Source organism: Dreissena polymorpha, chromosome 1, assembly GCF_020536995.1.
Source record: "Dreissena polymorpha isolate Duluth1 chromosome 1, UMN_Dpol_1.0, whole genome shotgun sequence".
Taxonomy (NCBI): domain Eukaryota; kingdom Metazoa; phylum Mollusca; class Bivalvia; order Myida; family Dreissenidae; genus Dreissena; species Dreissena polymorpha.
The window spans coordinates 3,659,748-3,673,868 of record NC_068355.1 but is presented as its reverse complement, the minus strand read 5'-3'; the positions used below and the strand labels follow the sequence as shown (position 1 = coordinate 3,673,868).

General features: G+C 34.0%; 1 protein-coding gene across 2 annotated transcripts in view; it reads right to left on the bottom strand.

Annotated features, from left to right (window-relative positions):
* The window catches only part of LOC127868850 (MIP-related peptides-like), a 37,994-nt gene that overhangs the window by 12,229 nt on the left and 11,644 nt on the right, over nucleotides 1-14,121 (bottom strand). The window lies entirely within an intron of this gene.

The window sequence follows — 14,121 nt, the reverse complement described above, 5'->3', positions numbered from 1 at the left end:
GACAGACACAGAAAGACAGACACAGAGAGACAGACAGACAGAGAGACAAACAGAGAGACAAACAGAGAGACAAACAGAGAGACAAACTGAGAGACAAACTGAGAGACAGACAGAGAGACATAGAGAGAGACAGACAGAGAGAGAGACAGAGAGAGTGACAGATTGACAGACAGAAAGAGAGAGATACAGACAGCAGACAGAAATACAGACAGAGAGACAGACAGATAGAGAGACAGACATAGTGACATAGAGAGAGACAGACAGACAGAGAGACATATAGATAGACAGACAGAGATACAGACAAACAGACAGACAGAGAGAGAGAGACAGACAGAGTGACAGACAGAACGACAGACAGACAGACAGAGCGACAGACAGAGATACAGACAGACAGAGAGACATACAGACAGAGATACAAACAGACAGAGAGAGACAGACAGACAGAGAGACAGACACAGAGAGACAGACAGAGAGACAGACAGACCGACAGACAGACAGAGAGATAGACAGACAGACAGACAGACAGGAAGACAGATAGACAGACAGACAGACAGACAGAGATACAGACAGAGAGAAGGACATACAGAGTGACAGACAGACAGACAGAGTGAACGACAGACAGGGAGACAGACATACAGCTAGACAGACAGATAGAGAGAGAGAGAGAGAGACAGAGAGACAGACAGACAGACAGACAGACAGACAGACAGACATACAGACAGACAGACAGACAGACAGACAGACAGACAGACAGACAGACAGACAGACAGACAGACAGACAGACAGACAGACAGACAGACAGACAGACAGACAGACAGACAGATAGACAGACAGACAGACAGACAGACAGACAGACAGACAGACAGACAGACAGACAGATAGAGAGGCAGACGGAGAGTCAGACAGACAGACTGACAGACAGACACAAAATACACAGAAATGTGACATTTATTGTAAAGATTCAATAATACCTTTAAATCTATTATACACAAAGCATTTTAATCTAAGACGCAACTCATTTTTCGAAATAAGGTTGTAGCTGTTTAAATCTCAAGTTTGAAATAAACACAACCCATTCAAATTTATAAAGAGTGTCTTTCCGCACACGAGGAGATGAGTGTGCATTGTTTATCATCAAATTAATGTTATAGAGATAACTTAGACGCAATAACAACAGCATGTCCCTTTTTAGACGGTCTGAAAGCATAGAAAATATTTTGAAACTTGTATAAAAAAACCAATTAATATAACATAACCATCATATTAAATGAATATTGTTGGAATATTGTAAACCTATCACTATTAAAATATAATTTAGTTATGGAAATCCATTTACAACTCATTTTGACACAATATAGAATGTTAGAATATACAATTAGATAATTGATAAAAAAAAATCTACGGGCAATATTTTGTTGTTGATGCATATCTTGTTACTCTAGAAGTTCATACGGTGTCAACCGAACTATGACTTCACCATCTGTTTTACCAAGCTTTTCACCTTGAATGACCTTTACATAACACCAGCAGACACGACTCAATACATTTGAATATTTTATTTGATGGACTTCCGAGACATATCAGATTTAACCCCGCTGTACTCGCAATCACTATCAACGAGATTACGTAACAGGCGCGTGATTGTTTATTGAACTCTCCATATCCCACTATACTTATTGATGAGCAGTATTTTTTTTTTTGCCTTATCTATTTATAGCCTCAGATTTTGAATGGCATGTGCTGCGCAACAAAAAAACAAAGTGATTAAGACGCAGCAAATAGCGGACTATTTAAATCATTCATAAACATTCTCTTCCGCGAGACGTATAATTTAAAAACTGTTTATTCCATTTAAAACGATATTCGCATTATGTGTGTGTTTCTCGGTGCCGGCAAACTCTTTCTTGGCGCGGATGCGACAGTTTTGAGGTTTATAATACATTACAAACGTGGCTTGCAAAACGTGGTATAAACCTTAGTTTACTAAAATTTAATTTTAAAACAACAGTTGGGTGTATAAAAAGCTCTGTTTTCTTCGCTTACATGAATACAATTATTTCCTGAATGAATAAGGAACATACATCCTTTTTACAAGTATAAAAGATTGACACAATATTCTCAAGATAAACTTATAGGACGCTGACAAATACTTGCACAGGATTTCGTAGCAAGAAACCTTATAGTTAATTACTCGAATTTCGTTTCTCGTATCATTTCAATCAACACGTTTGATTGCCTATTCGCGTGATTTCATGGTCGCACACTTCATTTATCTTTTAACATGGCAACGGATATGATGTTGATCCGATTATTCAGCTGTTATTTTGAGCGTAATACGACTTATGTAAGAAGAAATAGTAAACCACAACTCACTTAATAAAACTACAATTATTTGGTTACTTTATGCTTGCACATGTCGAGATTGTATTTGACCTCCAACTTATAAACCTCGTAAAGGCCTCCACTGACCATTCCGGTACGATGCATACTTTTCGTTCGAATCAATTGAATCTAATAACACATAGAGGTATTATTTGAGGTATCCCCCCCCCCTTTATGCTGGCAGGCATTGAAACAATCCACGTTCATAAAAGGCAGATATTTGTATATTCACAAAGTATGTTTGACCAAATCGTTCAAAACGTATGAATACTACCTTTTTTATACATGCCCCCAGTGGCGTGTACCCGAGAACAACTTTTTATTAAAATAATGTGGATGAACATTTTAATTCGCGTTTATAAAAACATGACGTATGTGTTAACCCATTTATGCCTAGCGTCTAGAAAAAAGGCCTTGGCAAACAGCGTAGACCCTGATGAGACGCCGCATGATGCTGTTTGCTTAAAGGAATTTATGTAAGAAATATTCTAAATATAGAAATAAATATACTAGACATCCCTAATATTGGAAATAAATTTATCCAATTTAGAAGGATGGGAGAGTACACTAGGCATAAATAGGTTAAGCAATTATTTTTGACGATGCTGCGAAGCAGCTCGTCTAAGTTATCATACCATGAAAAAATTCTTCACAATGGCGACCTATGTAAAGGACCGAGCCAGTCCGATTGAGATAGCTCAATTTTCCTAATCGGCATTCCTCGCTGATTATCATTGATAAAGGTATAGGAAGCTCAGCTATAAATAGGACAGCATATTCTGGGGAAAAGATTTAATTATAGTTTGAAAACGTTAATTTTAAATCAGTTATATTCAATCCATTATATGTTTATAGATCAATGAAACAACTATGCATTTTCTGTATTGTATTTGACATTTGTCGTGATTCAGTAAATAAATTGCGAATTAAAACGTGTATAATTAACTTTCAACGCGATCATGAGTGTAAAGAAAACGAATTTTTTCTGACCTGCTATTTGTAAACGTTGTAGCGACTATGGTATATAAACAGCATAATAGCAAATAAACAGCATAATAGCCGAATAAAATCTGTGAATCTCGCTATTATGCGTGCTTTCTCATTTTGCATATTTAATAAACTTTTCAAACAGAAATTACAGAGCCACATCAGTCCACATACTATGTTTCATTCGTTTGTTGGATATTATTTGCTGTAATGCACATATTAGGTCATATCGCGGAGATTTAGTTAACCTTACCATGTGTTCATGGGCGAACTCACGTCTTCAAGTGCTCTTACGACTATGTGCTCATACCTACTTTCGGGAATCATCATGAAATTATTGCCGTACTTAACGAACACACATGCCTAAGCTTATTGAATTAGAGAAAAAAAAACAATCAAAAGAGAAAAATAATATATGTTCATGCACATGGGCTTGTGAAATCACGTCCGTACACATAGCATCATTAACTTAGGAAAGGAAACAACGAAATATAAAGTTTATTATGATATGCATGTGAAATTAAAGAGAATGGTGTAATTAAAGAGCATGTCAAGTTTTGAATTTATATGCTGAAACGTTATGTTATAACCCACAAACGTTTAACTGTAACAGAACGTTTTTTTAAAGATAAGTGGTACATAAAATACACGTCGATCATCTTTTTAAAGATATTTCTTGTTATATTTGATCGAGAATATAACCCGCCTCCCAGCTTCGCTGAATGGATTAAGTTCCCCACGGGTAATACTTCCCCGTATCCCCAATTTTTTTTGTACCCTACATTTTTATCGTACCCAATTTTTTTTCGTACCCAAATTTTGCTCGTACCCAAATTTTTTTTCGTACTAATTTTTTTTTCCTACCCACATTTTTTTTCGTAACCAAATCTTTTTTCGTACCAAATTTTTTTTTGGCATAATTGTTTTACCCGAAATTTTCGTACCCATTCTTTTCCTTCCCAAAATTGTCGTACCCACATACACAATTGTGGTGATGTAGATAAACTTAAATAGATGCTTTTATATCAATCTTCTCCAAAAGCATCGTCACACCAGTACTATCAGTACTTTGATTTAATAGATGTTACTTTTTGTATAAAAAATACCGCATAACCATAGATATGTCTCTTTAAGCTAATCTGGTGATGTGTTTGACTAAAATGTTCACTTTCAATTTTTCACAGAAAACACAATAAAGAATGATCGTGCAATATGCGTTTGGCTACATTATGATATTATAATGTGTATAAATCGGTACTTTATGGTGATTCCAAAAAAGTGGCATCTCTTAATAACACATTTCGAACGAACTGATGAACACAATGATAACCACATAATAGTATATTACAATTACACTAATGTTTTTAAATGCTGGGACCTCATATTTTTCTCGAAACAGATCAAGGATAACAACTACAAATCAGTTGTTAAATACCTGCCTCATTTAACATCGCTTAACATTACAGGACACGATTGTGAGGTCGTGCTGAGTCGATATTATCATGCAAGAGTTTTGAACTAAATGAGCCATGCTCTGTGAAAAGGGGGTTTAATGCATCTTCGGAAAGTGTCGTTCCAGATTAGTCTGTGCAGTCCACACATGCTAATCAGGGACGACACTTTCCGCTTTTATGACATTTTTCGTTTAGAAAGACTCTCTTCTTAGCAAAAATCCAGTGTCCCTGATTAGCCTGTGCGGACTGCACGTGCATTAAACATCCCTTTCACATATCAAGGCTCATATGTACTCTACTATTCCCATTTCCTATTAACTCAAATAGGACGAATAATTATAGTGGTTGAATTGGGACTTAACAGTGATGTAAATAATGGCTGTGTTTATTTACAAATGGCAGAGAAAAAAAACGTTTTGACCTAAAAAATATATGTTTAAAGTATTAATTGCTTTCTTGTTTTGTTACAAAAATTAATACCTAGGTAACTATACTATATATTCTCATTGTATAGGTTTTCTATTTTATTTAAATCAAATGAGACATTGGCTCTCAATTCAAACATGATTCAAGTACAAGGATGGCTACTGAACAAGTAAAACAACAAAATAATATATGCCAATCAGACACACGGGGAAAACGACAACGAAACGGTCATAATAACAACAACATGAACTTGTTTATTCTGCAGCATTTAATTACAACGGATGTAACCGAATAGAAATACGAAATGGACCATTTAGGATGGTATCAACATATCAATTTGGTATTCATGTTAATATACGAACGGATGTGTTGCATGTTTGCAATATTTCCTTTAATCAAACACAGGAAAATCAATTCGTGTTTTACTATTGTATTATTCAGTTACATCACCAATGTATTAACTACAGTCTTCCCCTTTATTTGGTGATAAATACTATTTGGCCTTTAGGTTTTTAATACTATGAGACAATTTTTTCACAAAACAAAGCTTATTCAGCGTGAAAAACCGTATATGCTCGTTTTCATCGATATTACAAATGATAAATACTGACACAGGTCAATTGTATAAAACGGGCTTTCTTTATTTGCACTGTTGAATGAAACATGAACCGAAGTCTGCTATAGACAAAATGCATCATTCTTTTTATAAATATTAAAAAACAAAGTGATTTGCATGACTTGCATCAAGAGTAGTATTATGTACGGATGTGCTTTGAATGCGTTTGTGGTACTTATACACGCAACGTAGCGCTTAAGTATAGTTCCGTTAAAGATTGTCACTTTAAGAAGTGGAATACAATGAAACAGGTAGACACAATAGATTTTTTTTAAAGACCGGGGGATCATGGGTTCCATCCTGTTTTGTGGAAGAGTTCTTTAGATCGCCCACATAGCCACACTAATGCTGGTTCTAGTATGAAACGGAATCGAGGGCGTTTCAAATAAGCCTTATGCTTTCTCTGTGATCGAGCTTACATACATAGGTTTTAACTAAACTAGATTTTTACTGCGCGATACCTGAATACAAAGCAACAAAGAACACTATATTTTTATGCATCGCTTTGCGAAAACCGCGCATGATGCAAAACGAGCTTAATGCATGTGCGTTGGGTGTCGTCCGAGACTTGCCTGGGTAATCCGCACAGACTTATATGGAATTTTGTTTTTGAGAAATATCTTCAAAACGAAATCCTGACATTCGGAAAGGGTCGTCCCAGACTGCACAGACAAATCTGAAACGACATTGAACGCACATGCATTGAGCCCCTTTTTTAAGATAAAGACGCATTTATACTATACAACTATTTTGTTCTGACCGCAAAGCTCATTGACATAAATGGACCGTTTTCTAGATATTTACCTATATTCTACGTTTTTATCTTATACATCTAAAAATTAATTTCAGTGTTGTCAACGGATCTTTACAATTTAATCACAACATCGGTTGTTTAAAAGCTTTATGATTTAATAACGTGATTTTCCATAATGAATTCACATAAAATGATTTACATATTTACGATATTAACATTTCACAACAGCGATACTAATAATTATAGGTTTTTAGTGTAGTCAATTAAATAAATTGATTGTATCTAATACATTTGCATACCGTTATGTTCATATTTAATCTCTTTATATGTGAGGTTTCAGTCGCCTGACATTGGAACGATTGACAGAACACTTACTTGTATAGTCGGTTTGAACAAACATGACCTTAAAACCATAAGATCTCTACGCACTATAAATGCTATAGAAACGTGTTATAAACTATTGAATCGCATGCATAATTTCGTGAGTATGATTATAAGACAACTAAAATGAGAAGGAACGTTTAAACTTTACAGGACAATTCATTACCTTTATAATACACTTTGAATTCATACCATATTTCAATATCAATATATTTTGGTATAAGAAACTGTTGTTTGTTTTAAGATTGAATCATGATAAAATAACACATATAAAGTATCTTATAAACAATATTAATTTCTGTTTGATATAGGCTCTATAGATCCTTTGAACTATTAATACGTTATTTTATGCCTTAACTGTTGTCTCGCACAATCAACGCAGGGTGCATTCAAAGATCAACGTACTCACTGTTAAATAACGTGTGGGTGGGTATGATGGCACACGCTAGAAATACTTTATTGAAGAACCGATGGAAGTATCTTATAAGAATACTATACATTCTACAGGAGGCTCCCATTTGCAGCCGCACGAAAAAAAAAAAAAAATTACGCATGCTCTAATACGAAGCGCGAGTTTTTTAACCAACTTAAGAAGACTATCCCATCCTTCTAAATTGGATCAATTTATTTCCAAAATGAGGGATGTCTAGTATATTAATTTCTATATTTAGAATATTTCTTACAGAATTTCCTTTAAACAAACAGCGCAGACCCAGATGAGACGCCGCATCATGCAAAGACCTTTTTTTTCTAGACGCAATGCATAAATGGGTTAACAGATCTAAGGGCCTCAGTCGACGTAAGCAACAGAAAAGAAAAAAATGTTTAAAGTGATATTATTGGCATCTAACAGTATTTAGGTGTCAATCGCAACCGTTGTTTATTTTTGGTGTTTTCACTTCATATACACTTATATTTGTTAATGCAGCATCAACATACTAAAACAATATCACGGAAAGAGAAAAATAATCCATTTGAATATCAACCGTACTTTCGTTTTGACAACTGACGAAAGAAATGATTCGATGTACGATGTGAGTCTAAATGTAGTTTTCATGCAGATTCGTTCATACGACACAAAGACACAGTTTTGATTGACGGATCATTTCGGCTTAGAGGACTGGGTAAGTCATGTAAAATATCGAAAACAATATATACTTTTTATAAACAACTGGTAGCAAGATGAGTTGTAGGTAATTGGTCAGTTACCACAGTTTAACTAATTCTTTTGACCTGTTAATTCTGTTCAGCTCTATTCAACAGTGAAAAATGCCCATAATATCACTTTAAATGTCTATATTTAACCTTAAAAGCAATTGATATTATTAAAGTGATATTATGGACATCTACCAGTATAATGGTGTCAATCGCAACCTTGTTTATTGTTGGTGTTTTCACTTCATATACACTTATATTTGTTAATGCAGCATCAACATACTAAAACAAAATCCCGGAAAGAGAAAAAATAATCCATTTGAATATCATCCGTACTTTCGTTTTGACAACTGACGAAATAAATGATTCGATGTACGATGCGAGTCTAAATGTAGTTTTCATGCAGATTCGTTCATACGACACAAAGACACAGTTTTTGTTTGACGGATCATTTCGGGTTAGGGGACTGGGAGAGTCACGTAAAATATCGAAAACAATATTTATTTTTGTATAAACAACTGGTAGCAAGATGAGTTGTAGGTAATTGGTCAGTTACCACAGTTTAACTAATTCTTTTGACCTGTTAATTCTTTTCAGCACTATTCAACAGTGAAAAATGCCCATAATATCATTTTAAATAACGCAGATTAGTAAGTTTATGATAAAACCATACAATTGTATTAAAGTGTAAGGAAACACCTAAATGGGGTTTTGCGTAATAATGATATAGTTAAGTCGCCATAAGAACTGATGAGAAAACTACGGTTTTTATGGCAAGCGAATGAACTGAATATTACGGTGGACAATTCATATAAAGCACTGCACACAAACCGATACGATACGAGCATTATGCCCTATACTCGGTGAATATCTTTGATAGGTGTTTACAACACATTTTCAAAGAAGCAACACAAAATAATTAACAAGAGGGGTACAGCTAAATTAATTAAATAAAACAACAAAACAATATGTTTTCAACTGTAATTGTGAAGTTTAGATTATGCCAACATTTTTATTAATATAATTAAAGAAATAATACATAACACAATTACTACTAAAAGCAATGCAATACTTGTTTACGGAAGGTCACGTTCTACAGCCTACATTATCAATTAAAATACTATATTGCATATTGTAAAATGTAATAATACCTTCAAAAAACTAATGAAAGCAGAGCCAGTAGACTCAGGTTATTTTCAACAAACTACAAACATTAATAGCAAACATTAATAGCAAACATTAATAGCAAACATTAATAGCAAACATTAATAGAACACATTAATAGCAAACATTAATAGCTAACATTAATAGCAAACATTAATAGCAAACATTAATAGCAAACATTTATAGCAAATGTTGAAAAGAAAAGAAATAAAAACTTTGCAGATATACTTTAAATGGCCAAGAAATAAGGAAAAAATAACTATAATAATAATAATACTTTAGTTATGATGCAAAAGGCAGTGCATTGTAAACTGTTTTTCTTTACTATTTAAGAACTACTGAATACTGGTGTATAGTGTGAAAGTTATAGTTTTATTGTTTAACCATTTAAAGTATCTTTACAATGTTTGCAACTGCTTATTTTCAGAAGCTGCTTTTAATGTATGCCGTTTGCATAAAGTTACCTGCCTATAACGGTATTGCACTTGCTTTTAGTTGTAATTTTATAAGTTTATCATTAATAATCAGAAACCAACAATGCAACACAAACAAAATGTTGGTTATTAAAATGTAGTCATATAAATCAAACACAATGCATGTAGATTACTTCCATTTTAAAACTTAATGCTCATTTGATGGATCGATTTTTCAAATTCATGGATGCATTCTTTATGCAACGTTGGATAGCAAATTTCTTGGGAACATATTAGTTTGAAGGAAATTCCGGCTACACTTGAACGAATAATTGAGTTTATCGACCCTCACGTAAAGGGATCGGCGTCTTGTTCTGAATGAAACACCTAATGAAACCTGTTCATCGGAATGACACATCGATGGTTCATCGGAATGGTTAGCACGTGCGAATGTATTCTCGGTTGGTAAAGTATACAGTATACGTCATTCAGTAAACAGGGCATACTATTTTCCCCTACAAATTTATATTACTTGTACTTGTAGCTTGTGTAAGTAATAACACAACTTATTTTACTTGAACGTGCATTACACTTGTTTTTTGTATTTTAGTTAATTTATTCCGAAATGTACATAATATGCATAGATAATTGCGAATTTGTTTTCAAATAAAAAAAAACTGAGTGCAAGATGTTGTCAAAGAAATGACGACGAGCAAAAAGCAGACATATCAATAATTAAACACGAACAAAAACACACAATAAAACATAAGCCCATAGACTGACTGTACATATCGATGTCTAAGAACATATCGTTAAATAAGGACAAAACTTACTGTTCATAGATTTGTTACTTGTGGGCTTTGTAAGTCAAGTGTTCTTGTTTGGCTTAAGATTCGTTCTTAAACACGATACAAGCAACATTGACAAACCACTATACTTTAACCTTCAAACGTACCGCGTGGTCGAAACGAGTCAACGTAAACGTTGCGAATCAGTCGGTGTTAGTAGCATTCGTCGTGGCATTTCCGTGAATTAATAATGTATAAGGAGTCTAACCTAGTTCATGGTAAGCAGTTCAACAAAGTCGTGAACGCCGTAAGTTCCTGTACATTTAGCACTGAAGGCTTCAAATTAATCACTCTAGTAATGTATATTTTCACTTAAGTATGCGATACTTTGTAAGTGTATTCATCAAAATAATATTTTCTTTCAAATTATTTTATAACCCACGGTCATAAATAATTCGCAATTCTTATTTTTTATTTTATGCTTTCCGGTGGTTTATAGAGAAATATCAGTGAATTAAAACTGATAATTTCACTGTTTCAAACAATGAAAATTATCAGTGAAAATTATCGATAATTTTCACTGTTTATGTTAAATGACGTCATTTTTTTGACGAAATGACGTCATTTTCCCAACGAAATTCTTTAGTTAAACTCTCTAACAATGTATATAAACTGTGAAATAAAGCATAAAATAAAAAGAAAATGTGTTGGGTTCGGTGGATTATCGATTTTAATTCACTCGTGACCATATAAAATATATATTTTCACTCGTGGCTGCGCCACTCGTGAAATTATTATTTTATATGATCACTCGTGAATTAGAATCGATAATCCACCGAATCCAACAAATATCCTCTATGTAATACTCATCTAAAGTCATGACATGACCGTATGGTTTTGGACAATAAATTTTCGTAGACAAATATAATTAGATTATAACGCGATCAAATTGCGTCATAATATGTTGTTATTTGTGTAAGGCTTTGTCATTATGAAACAATAAGCAAAGGTAGTACTTTTTTGGTGGTTTTCGTCAACTGTTATGACGTTGATCGCTTATATAAATATTAAAATATATCGAATATAATAGTTTATACTGAGAGGTCAGGGCTGTTGTCTTTTATTCTTAAGGACAACTATTCGAGCCTCTTTAAGGGCAAACTATAATTAAGTTTGAATTCTATTTTATTATTCCGAAATCAAGCAAAAATAAGGCTTGTAATGACACACTTCAAAATATGCCACAATGTTTGAACACATTTCTTTTAACTACAAATTCACGAATAATGTTACATTGTTACAACATCCTTATCAATAAGGCAATCGGGATGCGAGTATTGAATGGTGTTGTTATTGCAGCAACATTAAAGGATATTCGCGTTATTGAATATCTACCAAATAATCGTTGTTGTTGTTTTGTAAATAATCGAGTACTTTAAACATACATCGCCATCTTTCTTACACTGTTTGTTGAAAAACGTGACACTGAATTAAACTGTAACGAACATATTTAATCGTCCTGTTTTACACATTCATGGACAATGCAGTAACCATGCTGACAAAGTGAGTTTGGAAATGTATTTAGAAGAACGTTCGACGCACTTTTTGCAGGCCGACTTAAAGGCATTTGAACACAATGTTATGAATTTAACATTGGTTAATTTGAGAACCATATGACATGAGCCGCTGTTGCGCTGTCGATAATAATAAAAGCCGTGACTTGTTCTACAATGTAGCCGATTTTTTTACTCTCCGTTATCTAGAAAAAAAGGCCTTGGCAAACAGCGTACACCCCGATGAGACGCCATCAGGGTCTGCGCTGTTTGCTTACAGGAATTTCTGTCAGAAATAGTCTAAATATAGAAATAAATATACTAGACATCCCTAATGTTGGAAATACATTGATCCAATTTAGTACGATGGGGGAGTCCACTAGGTATAAATGGGTTAATACTCCTGAATTATCTGGCGACATTAAAGACATGGTAATTCAAAGTCTGACATCATTTTGTACAAGAATGGAATGATACTTTAGCTTCACAGACATCTAAAAATTTAATTAAAATCGCAAACGAAAAATACCTGTATTCCCAATGAACATTATAGAATTCAAATGAGCAAATTTCAATTAAGGTCCCATAGTTTTGAAATATGAGTTGACAGATATACATGTACTTGGATATCCCGACAAGACCGGAAGTGTAAACTTTGTGATAAAAATGTTATTGAATCACAATAGCACCTCTTAATGTGTTGTCCAATATATAACGAATTGCGTAGAACATTTAATATCAGGATATCCTGCCTAAAAGAAGTAAATAGATATCAATGTTGTCATGCACAAATGCGCTAAAGCTAACAAATCTTACGCGGCTGTTTTTGTTCAATATTTGTTATTGTTATTGGTCGTGTTAATTAAGATATGGTAATTGTATTAGTGTGTGTGTGTGTGTGTGTGTGTGTGTGTGTGTGTGTGTGTGTGTGTGTGTGTGTGTGTGTGTGTGTGTGTGTGTGTGTGTGTGGTGTGTGTGTGTGTGTGTGTGTGTGTGTGTGTGTGTGTGTGTGTGTGTGTGTGTGTGTGTGTGTGTGTGTGTGTGTGTGTGTGTGTGTGTGTGTGTGTGTGTGTGTGTGTGTGTGTGTGTGTGTGTGTGTGTGTGTGTGTGTGTGTGTGTGTGTGTGTGTGTGTGTGTGTGTGTGTGTGTGTGTGTGTGTGGTGTGTGTGTGTGTGTGTGTGTGTGTGTGTGAGGGTGTGTGTGTGTGTGTGTGTGTGTGTGTGTGAGGGTGTGTGTGTGAGGGTGTGTGTGTAGGTGTGTGCGTGCGCGCGTGTGTGTGTGTGCGTGCGTGCGTTAGAATGTGTGCATATGGGAAAATGTAATCAACAATACATTTATATTCTTAAATACTTTCTGTTAATAAATATTTGTTCCTTGTTCCTTGAGAATTCAATTTTGGCAGAGAAATTGATAATATAAGAGAAGTCATATAATATACTTGCTTTTTATGACACTTCTTTTACACTGTTACAGTACTCTTATGTCCGTCAAAGTCTACATGTTTACATTATAATGTAGAAATGCATTATACATACCATAGTTGTTTGAAGGCCTCATTGAAAATAAGATTTCCATTGTCAAACTGTTTGCATGACTTTGTATCAATGTGTTGTCTTAATGAGTTACCTTCGGAAAATAAAGAGATTATTATTATTATTATTAATATTATATGTTCTTGGCTAAAGGCGGAATGCCGGATTGTCAATCAACTATGAATAAATGAGTAATAATACAACTTAATTAATCTTAATATACATGTACATGAATATCAGATCATTTTTCACATTCTCAAGTTGAGACGTGTATATTTGATTGTTGATAATTGAATTTATGTTGTTTTAAGATATACAATGTTTATGAGTCAAAAATGTAATTTTCATTTTATTTGATGAAATACTGTTAGTAATTGCTTTCTTTTTCAATTATATTGCGATAATAACCCGGTGTCAGGTTTATTCCTAAGGAGCAACTGTCAATAAAAGACATTTAATGTCTTAATGACATTTAATGTCTTAATTCGATATTTTTATAGATTTTTTTTTACCAGG